At 44.1% G+C, this 19753-nt stretch overlaps 1 pseudogene; it reads left to right on the forward strand.

The window, feature by feature from the left end:
• Nucleotides 1–19397: 19397 nt before the first annotated feature.
• On the forward strand, nucleotides 19398–19516 carry LOC134937412 (5S ribosomal RNA; annotated as a pseudogene).
• The last annotated feature ends 237 nt before the right edge of the window (nucleotides 19517–19753 follow it).

Below are 19753 nucleotides of genomic sequence, written 5' to 3' on the forward strand. Positions count from 1 at the left end.
GTTCCTGATAGTCAAATTGAAGATGTCACTGTTGAAGTACACCAGGATGAGGATATGGGTGTTGCTGGCGCTTAGGAGGAAATTGACAAGGAGGATTCTGATGGTGAGGTGGTTTGTTTAAGTCAGGCACCCGGGAAGACACCTGTTGTCCGTGGGACGAATATGGCCATTGACATGCCTGGTCAAATGACAAAAAAAAATCACCTCTTCGGTGTGGAATTATTTTAACAGAAATGCGGACAACAGGTGTCAAGCCGTGTGTTGCCTTTGTCAAGCTGTAATAAGTAGGGGTAAGGATGTTAACCACCTAGGAACATCCTCCCTTATACGTCACCAGGAGCGCATTCATCAGAAGTCATTGACAAGTACAAAAACTTTGGGTGACAGTGGAAGCAGTCCACTGACAACTAAATCCCTTCCTCTTGTAACCAAGCTCCTGCAAACCACACCACCAACTCCCTCAGTGTCAATTTCCTCCTTAGACAGGAAAGCCAATAGTCCTGCAGGCCATGTCACTGGCAAGTCTGACGAGTCCTCTCCTGCCTGGGATTCCTCTGATGCATCCTTGAGTGTAACGCCTACTGCTGCTGGCGCTGCTGTTGTTGCTGCTGGGAGTCGATCGTCATCCCAGAGGGGAAGTCGGAAGACCTCTTGTACTACTTCCAGCAAGCAATTGACTGTCCAACAGTCCTTTGCGAGGAAGATGAAATATCACAGCAGTCATCCTGCGGCAAAGCGGATAACTCAGGTCTTGGCAGCTGCAGTGGTGTTAAACATGTGTCCAGTATCCACCGTTAATTCACAGGGAATTAGAGAATTGATTGAGGTACTGTGTCCCCGGTACCAAATACCATCTAGGTTCCATTTCTATAGGCATGCGATACCGAGAATGTACACAGACGTCAGAAAAAGAGTCACCAGTGTCCTAAAAAATGCAGTTGTACCCAATGTCCACTTAACCACGGACATGTGGACAAGTGGAGCAGAGCAGACTCAGGACTATATGACTGACAGCGCACTGGGTAGATATATTGCCTCCCGCAGCAAGAACAGCAGCGGCGGCACCAGTAGCAGCATCTCGCAAACACAAACTTGTTCCAAGGCAGGCTACGCTTTGTATCACCGCTTTCCATAAGAGGCACACAGCTTACAACCTCTTACGGAAACTGAGGAACATCATCGCAGAATGGCTTACCCCAATTGGACTCTCCTGGGGATTTGTGACATCGGACAATGCCACCAATATTGTGCGTGCATTACATCTGGGCAAATTCCAGCATGTCCCATGTTTTGCACATACATTGAATTTGGTGGTGCAGAATTAATAAAAATACAACAGCGGCGTGCAAGAGATGCTGTCAGTGGCCCGAAGAATTACAGGCCACTTTCGGCATTCAGCCACTGCGTGCCGAAGACTGGAGCACCAGCAAACACTCCTGAACCTGCCCCGCCATCATCTGAAGCAAGAGGTGGTAACGAAGTGGAATTCAACCCTCTATATGCTTCAAAGGATGGAGGAGCAGCAAAAGGCCATTCAAGCCTATACATCTGCCTACAATATAGGAAAAGGAGGGGGAATGTACCTGACTCAAGCACAGTGGAGAATGATTTCAATGTTGTGCAAGGTTCTGCAACCCTTTGAACTTGCCACACGTGAAGTCAGTTCAGACACTGCCAGCCTGAGTCAGGTCATTCCCCTCATCAGGCTTTTGCAGAAGAAGCTGGTGAGATTGAAGGAGGAGCTAAAATGGAGCGATTCCGTTTGGCATGTGGGACTTGTGGATGGAGCCCTTAATTTGCTTAACCAGGATTCACGGGTGGTCAATCTGTTGAAATCAGAGCACTACATTTTGGACACCGTGCTCGATCCTAGGTTTAAAGCCTACGTTGTATCTCTTTCCGGCAGACACAAGTCTGCAGAGGTGCAAAGACCTGCTGGTGAGACACTTGTCAAGTCAAGCGGAACGTGGCCCGTCAACAGCTCCTCCTTCACATTCTCCCGCAACTGGGGCTGTGTGGATAAGGCTAAGAATTCCGAGCCCACCCGCTGGCGGTGATGCAGGGCAGTCTGGAGCGAATGCTGACATCTGGTCCGGACTGAAGTACCTGCCAACGATTACTGACATGTCGTCTACTGTCACTGCATATGATTCTTTTACCATTGAAAGAATGGTGGAGGATTATATGAGTGACCGCATCCAAGTAGGCACGTCAGACAGTCCGTACGTATACTGGTAGGAAAAAGTGGCAATTTGGAGGCCCTTGCACAAACTAGCTTTATTTTACCTAAGTTGCCCCCCCTCCAGTGTGTACTCCGAAAGAGTGTTTAGTGCAGCCGCTCACCTTGTCAGCAATCGGCGTAAGAGGTTACTTCCAGAAAATGTGGAGAAGATGATGTTCATCAAAATGAATTATAATCAATTCCTCCGTGGAGACATTCAACAGCAATTGCCTCCAGAAAGTACACAGGGACCAGAGATGGTGGATTCCAGTGGGGACGAATTAATAATCTGTGAGGAGGGGGATGTACACAGTGAAAGGGGTGAGGAATCGGACGATGAGGAGGAGGTGGACATCTTGCCTCTGTAGAGCCAGTTTGAGCAAGGAGAGATTGATTGCTTCTTTTTTGGTGGGGGCCCAAACCAACCAGTCATTTCAGTCACAGTCGTGTGGCAGACCCTGTCGCTGAAATGATGGGTTTGTTAAAGTGTGCATGTCCTGTTTATACAACATAAGGGTGGGTGGGAGGGCCCAAGGACAATTCCATCTTGCACCTCTTTTTTCTTTAATTTATCTTTGCATCAAGTGATGTTTGGGGCCAGTTTTTTTTAAGTGTCATCCTGTCTGACACTGTAGTGCGACTCCTAGATGGGCCAGGTGTTTGTGCCGGCCACTTGGGTCGCTTAGCTTAGTCATCCAGCGAACTCAGTGCAAATTTTAGGGTTAAAAATAATATTGTGAGGTGTTCAGAATAGACTGGAAATGAGTGGAAATTATGGTTATTGAGTTTAATAATACTATGGGATCATAATGACCCCTAAATTCTATGATTTAAGCTGTTTTTGAGGGGTTTTTGAAAAAAAACACCCGAATCCAAAACACACCCGAATCCGACAAAAAATTTTCAGGGAGGTTTTGCCAAAACGCGTCCGAATCCAAAACATGGCTGCGGAACCGAATCCAAAACCAAAACACAAAACCCAAAAAATATCCGGTGCAAATCTCTAGTCATAACCCTTGGACTGATATCAGAATATACCAGTTGGTCCTTCAAGTTATTGTTCCTTTTGTAACAGAAGAGCGGTTTATCTTTGCAAACTTGATCAAGAACTGGATCGCTTTGGACAATGGTGGTCATTCCGAGTTGATCGCTGGCACTTCGGCGCATACGTATGCGGCGCAATGCGCACGCGCATCGTTCTAATGCAACGAACAATGTAGTTTCACACAAGGTCTAGCAAAGCATTTCAGTCGCAATGCTCGCCGCAGAGTAATGGACATGAAGTGGGCGTTTCTGGGTGTCAACTGACCGTTTTCAGAGAGTGTTCTGGAAAATGCAGGCGTGCCTGGAAAAACACAGGCATGGCTGGGCGAACGCAGGGCGTGTTGGTGACGTCAAAACAGGAACTGAACAGTCTGAAGTGATCGCAAGCACTGAGTAGGTATTGAGCTACTCTAAAACTGCACAAAAAAATTTGCCGCCGCTCTGCGATCCTTTCGTTTGCACTTCTGCTAAGCTAAAATACACTCCCAGTGGGAGGTGGCATATCGTTTGCACGGCTGCTAAAAACTGCTAGCGAGCGAACAACTCGGAATGACCACCAATGTGCCAATGTGACAGGATAGCACGTCTAAATGCACCTGATGAGATGGAATAGGTACTGGATAGTAACATACTCCCACTTTCAGCGTGTTTGTTTTTGGGGATCAAAAGCTCCTTCCTATCCAATAGCAGGCATCTTTGTATGGCGTCAGCCACATCATTCTTGTCATAACCACGTTGTAGAAATTTTGCCGCCATTTGATGTAATGCCTCAGGGCAGTGTCGGACTGGGACGTGAAGGGCCCACCGTGGGAATGCAGTTATAGGGTCCCATACTTAGGTGTGTGGTCAGCCTACAAATGGGGTGTCGCTAGCCTCCACAGAGGCTTGAAATACACAATAGTTTAGTGCAGTGTAATGCAACATATCTACCATGTATAATACAAGTGCACAGTCTGGAACCTGATCGCTATAGGAAGGAGTGGCCCTCAGGCAGTGGGGTCTACCGGTGGTTTCCGTGGCACCCCTGTGGGCCAGTCCAACCCTGTCTCAGGGAGTTTGTTTGGGTCAGACGTCGTCCTGACCACTCTAATCAATTGTGAGTAGGGCAAACCTTTCTTCAAAGGTTGTGGGTGGAAACTGTCAAACTGTGATAATGTATTTTTATCTGTGGGTTTACAGAATATTTCAGTGGAGAACTGTCCCTCACATATGCTGACTTTCACATCTAAAAATGCAATGCTATAATATATATATATATATATATATATATATATATAAATAAAATTATTTTTTATTTTTAGTATATTCGCCAATTATTTTTTTGCAATGAATGGGTTAATTAACACTTTCACCCCAAAACACCAGAATGAATGTAATTAAGATGGATGAGGGGGGAGGGGGGGCACACACGACTTTTAGGAGACAGATGGTCACATCCTCACCTCAGTTATGTCAGTGGGAATTTCCCACTGTTATGTGGGCCACTGTCTGATCCTGCGGAACTTCGTCAGCGGTCAGCCACAGAACACTTCAAGTTCTGTGTGTGGGTTAGTGGGCCTCGGGCGGGAAGAAAGGACAGCGCAGGATGGGTGGGCGTGAGGGAGCGCGTGTGACACCGTGGCCAGGAACATAGCACAGGGCGGCCAGGAACACAGAGCAGGGCGGGTAGAAGGCAGCGTAGTGTGACATCAGCACGTCACATCGCAAGCCGGACGGTGCTGGACGGGGTTGTGTCTCGGCAGTGTGACCGTCCATTACCCCCAGGAATTTCATAATTTACTCCTGTTCCCTGACCACTGATCTACTGTATGCTGACCTTTGTGCCTACTTGTGTGTGCACAGTTGGTGTCAGGGCACACAGGCCAACCTGCTGTGGACTCCATGCAGAAAAGTTGTCACTTGTAACTAACATACTAAAAGAAGATGAGCAATAAACAGAAGTCAGTCCTTTACAGTTGTCATACCTCTTAGGAACAATCTGCCTATCAACACTCTATAACTAGCTATACCAGGTTTAAAAAGAACAAAAACAGGATAAAATTTGGAGATTAGTTGGCAACGTAAGATAGGATGTGCCCTTATGATGAAACTGACATCAGATGCCAGGAGAGACTTATGAAGGAGGACCATCTACAAAAAAACATACTCTTGATCATCAGGCCCTCTTTTGCTGCAGATAGGAGCCAGTGACTCATTTCCTAAAACAAAAATAAAAGGGAAAGTAGACTGACTGGAAAGCTACAGAAAATAAAATGATTATTAAGGAAGATCTAAATTAACCAGATCAGGGATGAGGGGATTTAACTGATTTAATACTTTTTGCATAAGATTTGAAGTCAGAATTCAAAAGTCAGTGGTGTAACTCACGGTGGCTTGGGTGCGAGGGGCTGCGGGGGCGCCACTGATTTAGCGCAGATTGACATGCGGACGAGCGTCCGGATGTCAATCTGCGGTCTCCTCACCCTGCGGTCTCCTCCTTCCCTCCGCTGCTGTAAGGAGGGACACGGAGGGCACAGCGCGCGCCTCTCCTGTGTCCCTTCTGGGTCTCCGGCGGGTCTAATAAAGGAAGTGCCATTCATGAGCTCTGATTGGCTCATGAACCGGCACTTCCTTTAACAGACCCGCCGGAGACCCAGGAGGGACACAGGAGAGGCGCATGCTGTGCCCTCCGTGTCCCTCCAACACAAAACAGCGGGGGAGCACGGGGGGGGGGGGAGGCACTGGGGGAGCATGGGGGGCACTGGGGGAGCATATGCGGCACAGGGGAGGGGGGCTTATGTTGCACTGGGGGCATATGTTGCAAAGGGGGAGGGGGGCTTATGTGGCACTGGGGGCATATGTGGCACTAGGGGGGGTATATGTGTACCTGGCACATGGGGGGAAGGGGGCTGTATTTGGCACTGGGGGCATGTGAGTACCTGGCACTGTGGGGGAATATCTGGCACTGGGGGCATATGTGGCACTGGGGGGGGGTATATGTGTACCTGATACAATGGGGGGGGGCTATATTTGGCACTGGGGGCATGTGAGTACCTGGCACTGTGGGGGACTATCTGGCACTGGGGGCATATGTGGCACTGGGAGAGCACAGGCCTAGCAACAAGCACTACCCCCTGGCAACGAGCATGACACCCAGTGCATGAAACCCCTGGCTACGAGCATGATACCCAGTGCATGAAACCCCTGGCAACGAGCATGACACCCTGAGCATAAAAACCCCTGGCACCGTGCATGGAACCAAGAGCATGAAACCCCTGGCAACGATCAGGTAATTTAAAAGTAATTAGAAGCCTTACTGTAGGACTTAATGTGGAATGGGCATTACGGTGTGTGGCATAATGTATCACGGACATTGCGGTGTGTGTCATAATGTGTCACAGGCATTACGGTGTGTGGCATACTATATCACGGGCATTGTGGTATGTGGTATAATGTCTCAGGGGCATTGCAGTGTGGCATAATGTATAACGGGCATTGCGGTGTGTGGCATAGGGTATAACAGGCATTGCAGTATGTGTCACAGGCATTACGGTGTATGGTATACTATATCACGGGCATTGTGATATGTGGTATAATGTCTCAGGGTCATTGCAGTGTGTGGCATAATGTATCACGGACATTGCGGTGTGTGTCATAATGTGTCAGGCATTACGGTGTGTTGTATACTATATCACGAGCATTGTGGTATGTGGTATAATGTCTCAGGGTCATTGCGGTGTGTGTCATAATGTGTCACAGACAGACATTGTATGTGCTATAATGTATCGGGCATTGCAGTGTGTAGCATAATGTATAACGGGCATTGCGATTTCTGTCATAATGTGTCACAGGCATTACGGTGTGTGGCATAATGTGTCGGGGGCATTACGGTGTGTGCATTATTGTGTGTGGCATAATGTCTAAGGGCCATTGCAGTATGTGGCATAATGTATACTGGGCGTTACTATAAGGAGGAAAAATGACAAATAATGTAAGGGGCATGAATCAGGATTATTTTTCTTTCCTGTGGTGGCTAACGTCTGGGCGTGCAGGTTGCAAAACTGGGGTATGAGGTAGTCTTTTCCTGCAATGCCACACCCCTTTATGCGAAGCCACGCCCATCTCAACGAAGCCACGCCACCGCGAGTAACCTCAACCGCTGACCGCAAAGCTCCCACCATTGTATCTTCAGTGCGCAGCCTGACTGACTGCTCAGGAGCGCACAGCCAATCAGGAGAGTGCCATGACGTGGCTTTCCCTGATTGGTTGAAGGGACCCTCTTTGACAGCAGTCACGGGGGGTCCAGGCAGTTGGGGAAAGGGGTCCCATGTGTAAACATGGGACCCCTTTCAGTGAGTGGATCGGGTTTTTCGGTTTGTTTTTTTGCCAAGTACGTGGAATACAAAAAGGACAGAACTACACTGGATTGTGTGAGTATAATTTTCTTTACAGGTACCCCGTGGATTCTACGTGGAGAAGTGGGCCGAGCCTCAAGTGAACATAAGTAAGTATGTGTGTATGTAGGTGTGCATGTATGTAATAAAGTTTTACTGTCACGGTGTGTGTGTTCTGGTTTTTTGGGGGTATTTTTTTTTGTAGTATAACTACAGGTACCAGCGGGCCCGTTTTTCCACTACATGCTGGTACTTGTGGTTCTCCAAGTACCAGCTTGCGGGGAGGCTTGCTGGGACTTGTAGTTTTTCTACAAAAAACAATATTCTTTTTTTTACACTATGGCTATCAGCCCCCCATCCGCCGCCCTTGGATGGGGGGGACAGCCTCGGGGGCCCTTGGGTGGCTGGAGGGGGGGACCCCTTGATTTAGGGGTCCCCACTCCTCCAGGGTACCCCGGCCAGGGGTGACTAGTTAGTGATTTAATGCCAGGGCCGCAGGGACCAAGATAAAATTGTCCCCCGGCTGTGGCATTATCTCTCTAACTAGTGGAGCACGGAGCTGGTTCAAAAAATACGCTTTTTGTCCCCCGTATTTTTTGCACCAGGACCAGGCACAGAGCCCGGTGCTGGTTGTTTAAATATGGGGGATCCCCTGTCAAATTTTTCCCTGTATTTTTACAACCAGGACCGGCTCAAAGAGCCCGAGGCTGGTTGTGTTTAGGAGGGGGGACCCCACGCAATTTTTTTTCCAGTTTTTACAGTAAACAGACCCTTTCCCATAGATAACCATGCACAGATCTCACAGATCCGTGCATAATTATCCAAACTCACCTGGAAAAGCAGGTCTATTTTTTTGCTGCTTTTTTTAACGAATCGCAAAAAAATACACCCGCACTAGAGAATTCAGAGACTAACACCCAAATACGAATGAATAGTGAATACCTGTGTTGTATGAAATAACAGCCGCGTTTGACCGATGGTCTATTCATTCGTATTTCTGAACTTTGCCGTTAAAACCATTACGAATAGCCCAAACACTGCCGAGATTTGTGCTTAGTGAGTTCCCGTGTTGGGACTTAGAAAAAAAAAACACAAATCAGCCAAACTCGGATTATTAGTAAATATAGGCCTAGGACAGTAGTTTTGACTTAGAGTGGGAAGAGTACCCTTTCCATGCTTTGGAAGACCCTCACTCTCACCAGGATGGGTGTTTACATTTCTTTGAAGGCAATGTAATAATGATTAGAGTAGCTGGGGTCAGTGGCTTTATCGTGTTTAAGGAATTTAATTGCACATAACACTTTGCTTTCCAACCAAGGGTAATTAAGAAGAATTGATGGCACCAAAACTGGTAAATGTGAATCTTTCAAAAAGTTTGCTGTGGAGATATGGATATAGAGGCGGGTTGTGGAGTTGTGACACCATCTTTGAGGTTGTACCGGTAACCATAGTATTCTTTTAAAGAATGAGTAATATCAAGAAGATTAGACAATTTAGCATTTGAGGAACTATAAGACTAAGCAATTTTGTTCCTTTCCTGTTTACCTCTAAGATTTGTAGCTAGCATGTGACCCACACTGTTGTCCTCATTGCAGAATTTTTATTCCATTGTATGACCATTATACAAAACAAATTAAGTTCTTACTTAAGACTGTGGCCAGTATTTACTAAAAATCCGAGTTTGGCCGATTTGTGTTTTTTTTTCTAAGTCCCAATCCGGGAATTCACTAAGCACCAATCTCAGCAGTGTCTGGTCTATTCGTAATGGTTTGAATGACAACGTTCCGAAATACGAATGAATAGACCATCGGTCAAACGCGGCTGTTATTTCATAGAATACGGGAATTCACTATTCATTCTTATTTCGGTGTTAGTCTCTGAGTGCTCAAATGCGGTCGTATTTTTTTGCGATTCGTTAAAAAAAGCGGCAAAAAAATAGACCTGCTTTTTTCAGTCGTGTTTACATGTGTTGCAAATAAAAAATCACTCACACCTGAATTAGGATGCCTATAAAAGGATGTTAGGCCCATTTCAATACACCTACACTCAGAAATGGCAGCAGGACTGTGGACCAGTGATATTTTGTGTGCTGTGGGATTCCTCAGACTCAGACATCAGCCTGTAAGTACCCAGGGCCAAGAAACTGAACATGGTCAGCAGGTTGTACAGGTTCCGCGGAGGCTGCGCAGGTCTCGTTTTTTTAGGGGGCATTTAAACTTGAACGCATTGTCCGATGATAAGGTCATACAGATGTTCCGTCTAAATCGTAACAACATTTTCCGTCTGTATGACCTTGTCAAACTGGGCCTAGACCCTGAGACAGCACGCTCTCGCCCTATCTCAGGCCAGCACAAACTCCTGGCTGTGTTACACTTTCTGGCTACTGGCAGCTTTCAGGCTGTGTCTGGGGATGTCATAGGAATCTCACAGCCCTCATTTTCCAGAATCTTAACACAGGTGATGTATACCTAACGACCTCTTCTGTTTTGTGTTTGTTTTAATTTCTCGGTGGCCAGTTCTGTCCTAAAATCTCATGTTTATTGTTCTTTAAAATGTTCACACAGGTGTTGGCTGTTTTGCAGCCCCACATCGAGGCCTCAATCTGCTTCCCTACCCAGGAGTCTCAGTGGCATGCCATCAGGGTAGATTTCTATGAGCTGGCTGGCATGCCCAATGTGCTTGGAGCCATAGATTGCACACACATTCAGCTGAGACCACCTAGGGGCAGGCAGCACATATATACAAACCGCCATTTCGAACACTCCACAAATGTGCAGGTGATTTGTGATGCAAATCTCAAAATAATGAGTGTTGTTGCTGGTTACCCTGGGGGCTGCCATGACTCCTTCATCCTCTGTCAGTCATCCCTCTTTGATAAGTTTGAGGACGGACAAATGCCAGATGGATGGCTGCTGGGTATGTAATTTGATATGTGTAGGCCTGCATATACTTTGTCCAAATACAGGTGCAGATGTATTAACCTGTAGAAGGCATAAGGAAATGAGAAACCAGTGATCTGTGCAAGGTGATAAAGGCACCAGCCAATCTGCTCCAATATGTAAATTAACATTTAGGAACAGATTGTCTGCTGCCTTTATTACCCTGCACATATCACTGGTTTTTCACTTCCTTATGCCTTCTACAGGTTAATACATCTGCCCCACAGTGTGTTACTTATGTGTTGCTGTATCTTAACATGAATCACGTTACTATATCTGTCTTTTAGGTGATGGAGGATATGGCTGTTTCTCTTGGCTTCTAACTCCATTGTCCCGACCTGATACCCCTGCTGAACACAATTACAATAATGCACAGAAGTCCACGCGGAATGTGATAGAAAGATGTTTTGGTGTGCTGAAATCTAGGTTTCGGTGTCTGGATAAGTCTGGTGGCCTTTTGTTGTATAGTCCCTCCAAGGTGACTCAAATTGTGTTCTGCTGCTGCTTTCTTCATAACATGTGTTTGCAACAACATCTGCCACATGTTGAGGAGTAGGAGGAGGAGGAGGAAGAAAGCAGCCAGCAAGCAGAGGAATTAGAGACATCTGGTGATACTTGGAGTACTGATGTAGGGAGGCAGGTTAGGCAACAGATCATCAATCGCTATTTCTAAGGTAAGCTTGGTTTGCTTATTTCATTTGTTGTGTATTCATAAATAGATGTTTTGCCTTTTTTCCCAAAATCCATTACTCAGAATGTGTCTGTCTCCTTGACACATACAAACATACCCTCGCTATATGAAAAACAAATGTCGCATGTGTATTGTGTGTATTTTTAATCTCAAAACAACAGATTATGAGTGGCATGCATTAAGTCTGGATAAATAATCAAAAACTTGCAGTGCTAATTTCTTACAAGCCCACATCATCCATTTAGTATTTCACTTTATCATTGTGTGTAACGTCCTAATGCACAGGTTCACAAACTCAGCTCTCAGGACCACACACAGTGCATGTTTTTCTCTTAACCCAGTGGAAGCACACGTGTATGAATTACTCACAGACATATGTTAAAAGGTTCACAGGTGGAGCTAATTATGTCACTTGTGATTCTGTGAGTAGACCTGCAAAACATGCACTGTGTGGGTTTCTGAGGGCCGAGTTTGATAACCTGTGTTCCCAAAAAACACTCCTGAACATATAATATGTTAGCCTTGAGGAATACACGTGTCCCTATGTGTGATGCACCATCATATTTAAGACTCACAAACTTACTGTAATCAGGACAAATTTATTTCCTAATGTTTGATGCTGTAAACTTGATGATGTGTAAGTAAATACACAGTTTGCCACACATATACATTATTATACACAGTTTTGTTTTTTGTTGTAAAAGTACATATTTGTTTGTTTCAGCATCATGTGTAAAAACATGCTTAATAATTTTAACACACACAAACATGTCCCAACAATACTGACATTCATTTGGACAATGTTTTACAAACAAAACAAAGGCAACATATTACAAGCTTTTTACGCAACTCAATTGTGTTGTTCTTGCAATGTTGTATAGATAAGATAGCTAAGATATGTATCACTAACATTGTAATTTGGATTGTCTGCAGGCAAAGAGAATGATTGGAATCTAGAAAGAGTAATGATTAGAAAAAAATCAAGTGGTCAGTTTACTTCCTGCTAAAGACATTCTGCCTGGCTGGCAATTATTGTATCTGCAGGCAAAGAGAATGATTGGAATCTAGAAAGAGTAATGATTAGAAAAAAATCAAGTGGTCAGTTTACTTCCTGCTAAAGACATTCTGCCTGGCTGGCAATTATTGTATCTGCAGGCAAAGAGAATGATTGGAATCTAGAAAGAGTAATGATTAGAAAAAAATCAAGTGGTCAGTTTACTTCCTGCTAACATGTATGTGTGGCTCCATCAACATTTCCCTCCTCCAATACCAAAAAAAAAATGTTAATGAATAAATGTGCATACTAAATTTATGTTTTTTTTGGCCCACTTATAATTAATGATGTTGAAAAAAGGGTCAAGGAGCTAAGTGTTATATTTTTTAAGCAACAAAAACACTTGCTAACTATTTTGAGTTACTTATCACAAATGTCTAACTTGTTTTTGTTTTTTTTCACGTTTTTTTTGGGTGGCTGCTTGTCCTGCCCTTTGCCTTTAGCACTGTCATGTTGTCGTGATCTGGTGGACCGTCTTGGTGGTGATGAGACTGGCGTGATATTTGGAGTAGTCTTACCAGAACTGCTGCTTGTTTGCTGTTGGTGCATGCATCTGAGTGTTTCATTCAGGTTAGTGAGGGGGGCATTGAGTTCACGTGTAGCAGCATTTTGATTGTCTACTATTCGGAATAAACTTTCATTAATCTTTTGATTGTTTTGAAAAATGCTCATATAACTTTGCTGTTGTCTGTGCTGTTCTTCCATTATGCGCTGTAAGTTGCCCATGACCTGTGTAATGTCTGTACGCATGAGTTCCATGGTATTGCCTATTCTGGTTGTTTGCTCATTTTGTCTACTCAGATTTCTTGATATTCTTCTGAGGTGAGATGGTAGGCTTGCAAACATTTGTGTCTGCTTACGCAGGCAATCTTCATTAGTGGCCTGCTGTCTAGCCCAAATAGTCCAAAACACCTGATCAGGGCCTTGTGTTCCTGGTGTTGTTGGGCTGTGTTGTGGTGGTGGTGGTGGTGTGCTTTGCTGTGGTGGTGTACTCACAGGTGCTGCGGGGCTCATTCCTTGCATTAATGGCTGCATTTTTTAAGATGTTTGTCTCCTCCATGTCACTGTGTTGGTGTTGTTGCGGAGGGATGCTGTTCCCAGGACTCGAAGCTGAAATGTTAAACAAATCTCCGTTAGCTATCCATATGTTTGTGAAATGTTAAAAAATCACTACACATGGAACACATGTCATTCACTGTTGCTTTCAACTATTCTGGCTAGCAACATCATCACTCATTGCTTAAATACATACATATGCCTGTTTGAGGCAAATGTGTCTGGTTACTTAATTGTGAAAGCAAACACTTTAGTTTTAATGTAGCTCACACATACTCCACCATAAAAACACATTGGAATACATAATGTGTAACGTTATAGCTTTGTTCAAACAAACATAGTAATGTTTTTATATGTATTTTGCAATGTTACCTCAAGCACACATGTGATTTTTGGAAAAACAACCTTACTTTTTGCAAACAAACCAACATGCTTTTTTGTTGCAGCATCTTATACCCAATGTCATACTGTATGGATTAAGTGGACATACATATCTTTACTGGATGTGGACAAGGCCATTTAGTTTGGATTCTATTTCAGCTTTTACTTACTGCGGTAAGTATTTTACTTTTGGATGTGTTTTGACTTAATGCGGTTAGGACATCTTCAAGTGTGTGTCAGCAAATACATTGTTTTGGTTAATGTTTTATATAAAAGTCAATGTAACATCTTACTTTATTGTATGTCATGTGTTTTTCAGACAGATTTTTTGCATGTGTAGTTTGGACTTGTTGTGTCTCTGAATTGTCCTGCAATAATGTTTTCCTTTTGGGCTTTTTTTTTAAAAAAAATTGTGACTATGTTTTATATTTAAGTGATCCATGTGGTTTTTTTCTACGGGGATCTCACTCCTCCACCATTAACCCCCACAAGGCACTCTAGGGCATTATAGACTTGGTCACAGAAATGAGCCATAGGTCATCTCACCCGCCAAAGGTTCCTAGAACCCCACTACCGTACCACCACTCAGACCTTCTACTATTACCTAGTCCCTTAGCCAAATCTACATCCTTCATTCTGGCTGTGATCTACACCATTCCATCTGACATGAACAGGGATGGGTCTGTGATAACTAGGCGAGGATGCTTCACCACAAAGCCTTCCACCTCAGCCAATGCCTTGCCAACTACAGAGTTTATCCAGTGACAGATCAACTTAATAGCCACATGGCGAATAGCACCATAACAAACCAGCCATGGGTCGATTTCTGACCACCTGAATCAAATGAATGGAAATCGCCCTGCCAGGCCAACCATCTCCCACTTAATGGTGGTACGTACTGTATGTCGAGGGAGGACCTTGACATCAAGTAATTTCCTCCTAGATGGACCACAACCAAGAGAGGGTATCCATGATGGTAGACCATTTCCCAGAAGACTTTCAAGAATTTGGCCCAGTGGAGTCCCCTGTGACCAATCCAGCGGACCATTTGAAAGTCGGGGGAGATCCCAAAGTCAATTCCAGCTGGTGACCGGGAAGCCCAATACACAAATAAGTGGCCCATCAGCTAGATTGGATAATCATCCAACCGCAAACCTGAAAGCAGACAAAAAAAGCATAACAGACACTCCTAATGAAAAAACAACCTAACTATTCCCCCTAGAATGCCAAAACATACATTTCACCCTAGAAAAAAATAGAGATGAGCTGGTTCAGTTCTCAGAGAACTTAACCCCCCTGAACTTCACGCTCCGAGCCCGGATCCGAGTCTAGCTCAGGACTTCCCACTAGACTCAGAAACCAGAACGAGGCAAAATGTCATCATCCCGCTGTCACAATCTCGCAGGTTTTGGATTCCATATAAACAGCCAGGCGTCATCACCATTTTTACTCCAGACTTGGAGAGTAAGGGAAACAGGCCTCTGTCTCCCTGTGGGTGGTGGCATTGGGTGGGGTTAGTGTGTGCTCTGTAGGGGTGCTGATGCAATCACTGTGGTGTACCTGTGCTCTGTTAGGGGTGCTGTCCTGGCTGTAACTGGTGTTTCATGTGCTGTTATGGCTGGGTGCTGCAGCTGTACATGGGTGTTGCTTTCCTGGCTGTCACTGTGTTGTACAGGGTGCAGGGGCACTGTCCTCCTCCAATATGCTGTAAAATATAGGGGTGCTGCTGGCCCTGTATGTTGTAAAAATGTAGGGGTGCAGTTGTAAAAAAATAAAAGCACACTGCTCCTGTATGCTGTAAAATATAGGGGTGCAGCTGTTAAAATAATATTACACTGGCCCTGTATCTTGTAAAATATAGGGGTTCTGCTGTTAAAATAACATTACACTGGCCCTGTATGCTATAAAAATTTAGGGGTGCAGTTGTTAAAACTTAAAAGCACACTGCTCCTGTATGCTGTAAAATATAGGGGTGCTGCTGTTAAAATAACATTACACTGGCCCTGTATGCTGTAAAAATTCAGGGGTGCAGTTGTTAAAAATTAAAAGCACACTGCTCCTGTATGCTGTAAAATATAGGGGTGCTGCTGTTCAAATAACATTACACTGGACCTGTATGTTGTAAAAAGTCATGGGTGCAGTTGTTAAAAATTAAAAGCACACTGCTCCTGTATGTTGTAAGATATAGGGGTGCTGCTGTTAAAGTAACATTTTACTGGACCTGTATGTTGCTAAAATTCAGGGGTATAGTTGTTAAAAATTAAAAGCACACTGCTCCTGTATGCTGTAAATTACAGGGGTGCTGCTGTTAAAATAACACTACACCGGTCCTGTATGTTGTAAAAATTCATAGGTGCAGTTGTTAAAAATTAAATGCACACTGCTCCTGTATGATGTAAAATATAGGGGTGCTGCTGCTAAATAACATTACACTGGCCCTGTATGCTGTATAATTTCAGGGGTGCAGTAAAATCAATGTACAGTGGCCCTGCCTTGTATGCTGTAATAATTATAGGGTGCAGTAAAAAAATGTACACTGGCCCTGTCTTGTATGCTGTAATAGTTCTAGGGTGCTGTAAAAATCAATGTACACTGGCTCTGTCTTGTATACTGTAAAAATTCAGGGGTGCAGTGAAAATAAATGTAAACTAGCCCTTCTCCGGGTGTGCTGTCTATGCCAGTCCAGGGGTGCTGCCTTATAATTCCAGGGGTGCTGCTGTACTTGATCCTAGGTTTAAATGAAAGCCTAGAGCAGATATGAAACAAACTTCAACATCACAAACAGATTTGTGAAAACATAGCCGCAAAGGTAGAAATGGAAATTGCTATTTTGATTAAGTGTTTTTTAATAAAGTGGGGAGAGACCACATTTGTGACCAAAGTCAGTGTGACTCAGAAGAGACTGAATCATAATCCAGCGCAACTGCCAGAGAGGTAAAAGTGAGATTTTCTGCTGGAGCATTTGAGAGAGGTTCTTTATTATTTCATGGTAGGGACTCACTTAAATTAATGGTGTCACTGACCTAGGTTGGGGGTGTTGTGAACTCGGGGGTTCTCCCAATGGTAGGGGAGAGGAACCACAGTTGGGTTGGAACAGGGATGGCTTGATATAGGTCTTCCTCATACAGGACTCTGACAGTAAAGCTTGGTGAAAATATTAAAGGACTTTATTGCAGGAAGAGAGCAACACAATGTCACATAACAGAGAAGGAGCGTATGGAGAAATGTCCAGGAAGTACTTGTGAGTGATGGTAAAAGATACTGGTGACTGAAGAACTTGAGAGCGGTGGTTAAAGACACTGATGATTTGAAGAATTTGAGAGCGGTGGTTAAAGACACTGATGATTTGAAGAACTTGAGAGCGGTGGTTAAAGACACTGATGATTTGAAGAACTTGAGAGCGGTGGTTAAGACTCTGATAATTTGAAGAACTTGAGAGCGGTGGTTAAAGACACTGATGATTTGAAGAACTTGAGAGCGGTGGTTAAAGAAACTGATGATTTGTAGAACTTGAGAGCGGTGGTTAAAGACACTGATGATTTGAAGAATTTGAGAGCGGTGGTTAAAGACACTGATGATTTGAAGAACTTGAGAGCGGTGGTTAAAGACACTGATGATTTGAAGAACTTGAGAGCGGTGGTTAAAGACACTGATGATTTGAAGAACTTGTTAGCGGTGGTTAAAGACACTGAGGATTTGTATAACTGGAGAGCGAGGGAACGCTGGAAGCTGTGCAACAACTGACACCTGGAAATGCCGGAGACACTGGGGTATGCTGCAGAGAGATCTGCCGAGAACAGAAGCACTGGCATCCACTTCAGGGGAAAAGACGATACTCAGGCGCCGAGGCGCTGCCCGGCGTCTGCCTTTGAATCTCCCGCCTCCGCTGGATTGGCGGAACAGAATGGGAGGGTTTTGGATCCTGAACTGACCTAGATTCAGAGTACAAACGTAATCATGTAAGAGCCAGAGATGGACAATAATTATTGGAAATTCCTATCTGTCCGTATGGCGGTGCGCCCAGAGTCAAAGAGGAGAAACAGTAGTATATGCACAAAGAAAAAAGTATGACTCTTGTTTGGGCGCACTCTTGTTTAATGATCTAAGTGTTGGTTGATAAATAAAGTGCCTAAAGGTTAATAGTATAGTCTTTTGATTCTGGCTGCTCTGAATGGAAGTGAACAAGCCCGTGACCGGGTGAAACGCGTTTTCCTTGTGGGCACCTTGCCTGTCTGGCATCTGAATGGGGGATATTCAATACCTTACTGATGCCTGTCTGACATTTTTTTGAATGGGTGATATTTATTGCCTTTCTCATTAAGTATTTATGCTTTCCCTGTGGGCACTTTCCCTGTCCGGCATCTGAATGGGTGATATTCAATACCTTACTGATGCCTGTCTGACATTTTTTTGAATGGGTGATATTTATTGCCTTTCTCATTAAGTATTTATGCTTTATTTGAATATTTTTTGCGCCTCTGAAACAATCTCTGTCACCAAAATTGCTGGTATTTCCAGCTGAGCTGTATTGCATATGTGTGTACTCTCCATTTGGGTACGTTGTGATACAGACTTGTGATAAGGGTGGGCAATTTGTGGCCCCGCATTCCCTACGGGCACCTTTCCTGCCCACTGTTTGAAGAGGTGACACCTAAAACCTGTATCTGCTTTATCTGATTAAGCCTTCACGCTTCAGCTAAATATTGAGGTTTTCAGCAATTAATTCTGTTATTCATATTACTAATGTTCCCAGTGTATGAGTACAACATATTCGCCTATTCTTTGTCTATATACATCAAGAAATAGTATTTCTTTATATTCAATGTAATAGGGACAGGTGTTTTTGCTTATGACATCAAGGGATATCTTCTCTGTGTATTTAATATAACAGGGACAGGTGTTGTGCGATCCCGCAGTGAGTCTGCCTCAGGCAGTTTCAAACTGTGCGTATGATGTTTTTGTCCCCCTGAGGATATGTCACCCAGGGAACTACTTCAGAGGTGACAATCCATCGGTCTCACACATTATTTCATGTCAAATAAGCAACAATTGTTGTTGATGGTAAAATTATTTGCCACTGTTACTAGTGATTTTTAAGGTTATGTGGTACATCATACAAGTTCTTTGGTTGTAAAATACTACTAGGGTCTGCTATGCACGAGTAACGCCGTACCTACTTAGTGAATTGGTACCAATTACAAGAATTTATTATTATTATTATTATTATTATTATTATTATTATTATTATTATTTTCATGGTTATTATTATATAGTATTTTCTCGTCATTTTGGTACCTGCTTGATTATCCGTTACAATTACTAGGATCCATAAGTATTTAAACAACCCAGGTGACCGAAAGGGACCTACTGTATTTAAATCAATTGTTTTTTTCAACATCTCTACCCTCAATTATCTTCTCGCTTTTCTTTCTTCTGTGAACTCTCATCCACGATTCTGGTGAGCGTGTCCCCTCAAGGGACCCGTCTCTTCAGTCTAACGTGGACAGCAGATTCACACTTACCCAACTGTGGTCATTTTCCCTCTCAACGAAGTCCTTGTATTCATTATTTTTTTTTCTGAGGAGGAACTAATCCCTCCGTTTCGGTGCACTCTCATTGGTGGTATAGGGTCAGTTCTTCCTACGACCATACCCCTACGCTCACTCCCAATCTCGTCCGATCTTGGAAGCTAAACGGAGGTGGGCTGGGTCAGTACCTAGACAGGCGACTGCTAGGGAATACCCGGTGAAGTAGGAAGATTACCTTCCCTATAGAAACAACACCAACAGCAGTATCACCACTCATACTCAATCCTACTACCTCCTGAACCTTATTCGTCACAATTTATCTATCCATAACAGTGGCAAAACCAATAGAACTGTTTAGTAGTGTGTGGGCTCTTCCATTCACGTACTTAACCCAATTTAGGGCTGCATTAATACAAACTCAGTTTGTACAGATCTTTGGCAGACGGAGGCAGCATAGTATGTAGCT

The sequence above is a fragment of the Pseudophryne corroboree genome, chromosome 6, assembly GCF_028390025.1.
Source record: "Pseudophryne corroboree isolate aPseCor3 chromosome 6, aPseCor3.hap2, whole genome shotgun sequence".
Classification (NCBI taxonomy): Eukaryota; Metazoa; Chordata; class Amphibia; order Anura; family Myobatrachidae; genus Pseudophryne; species Pseudophryne corroboree.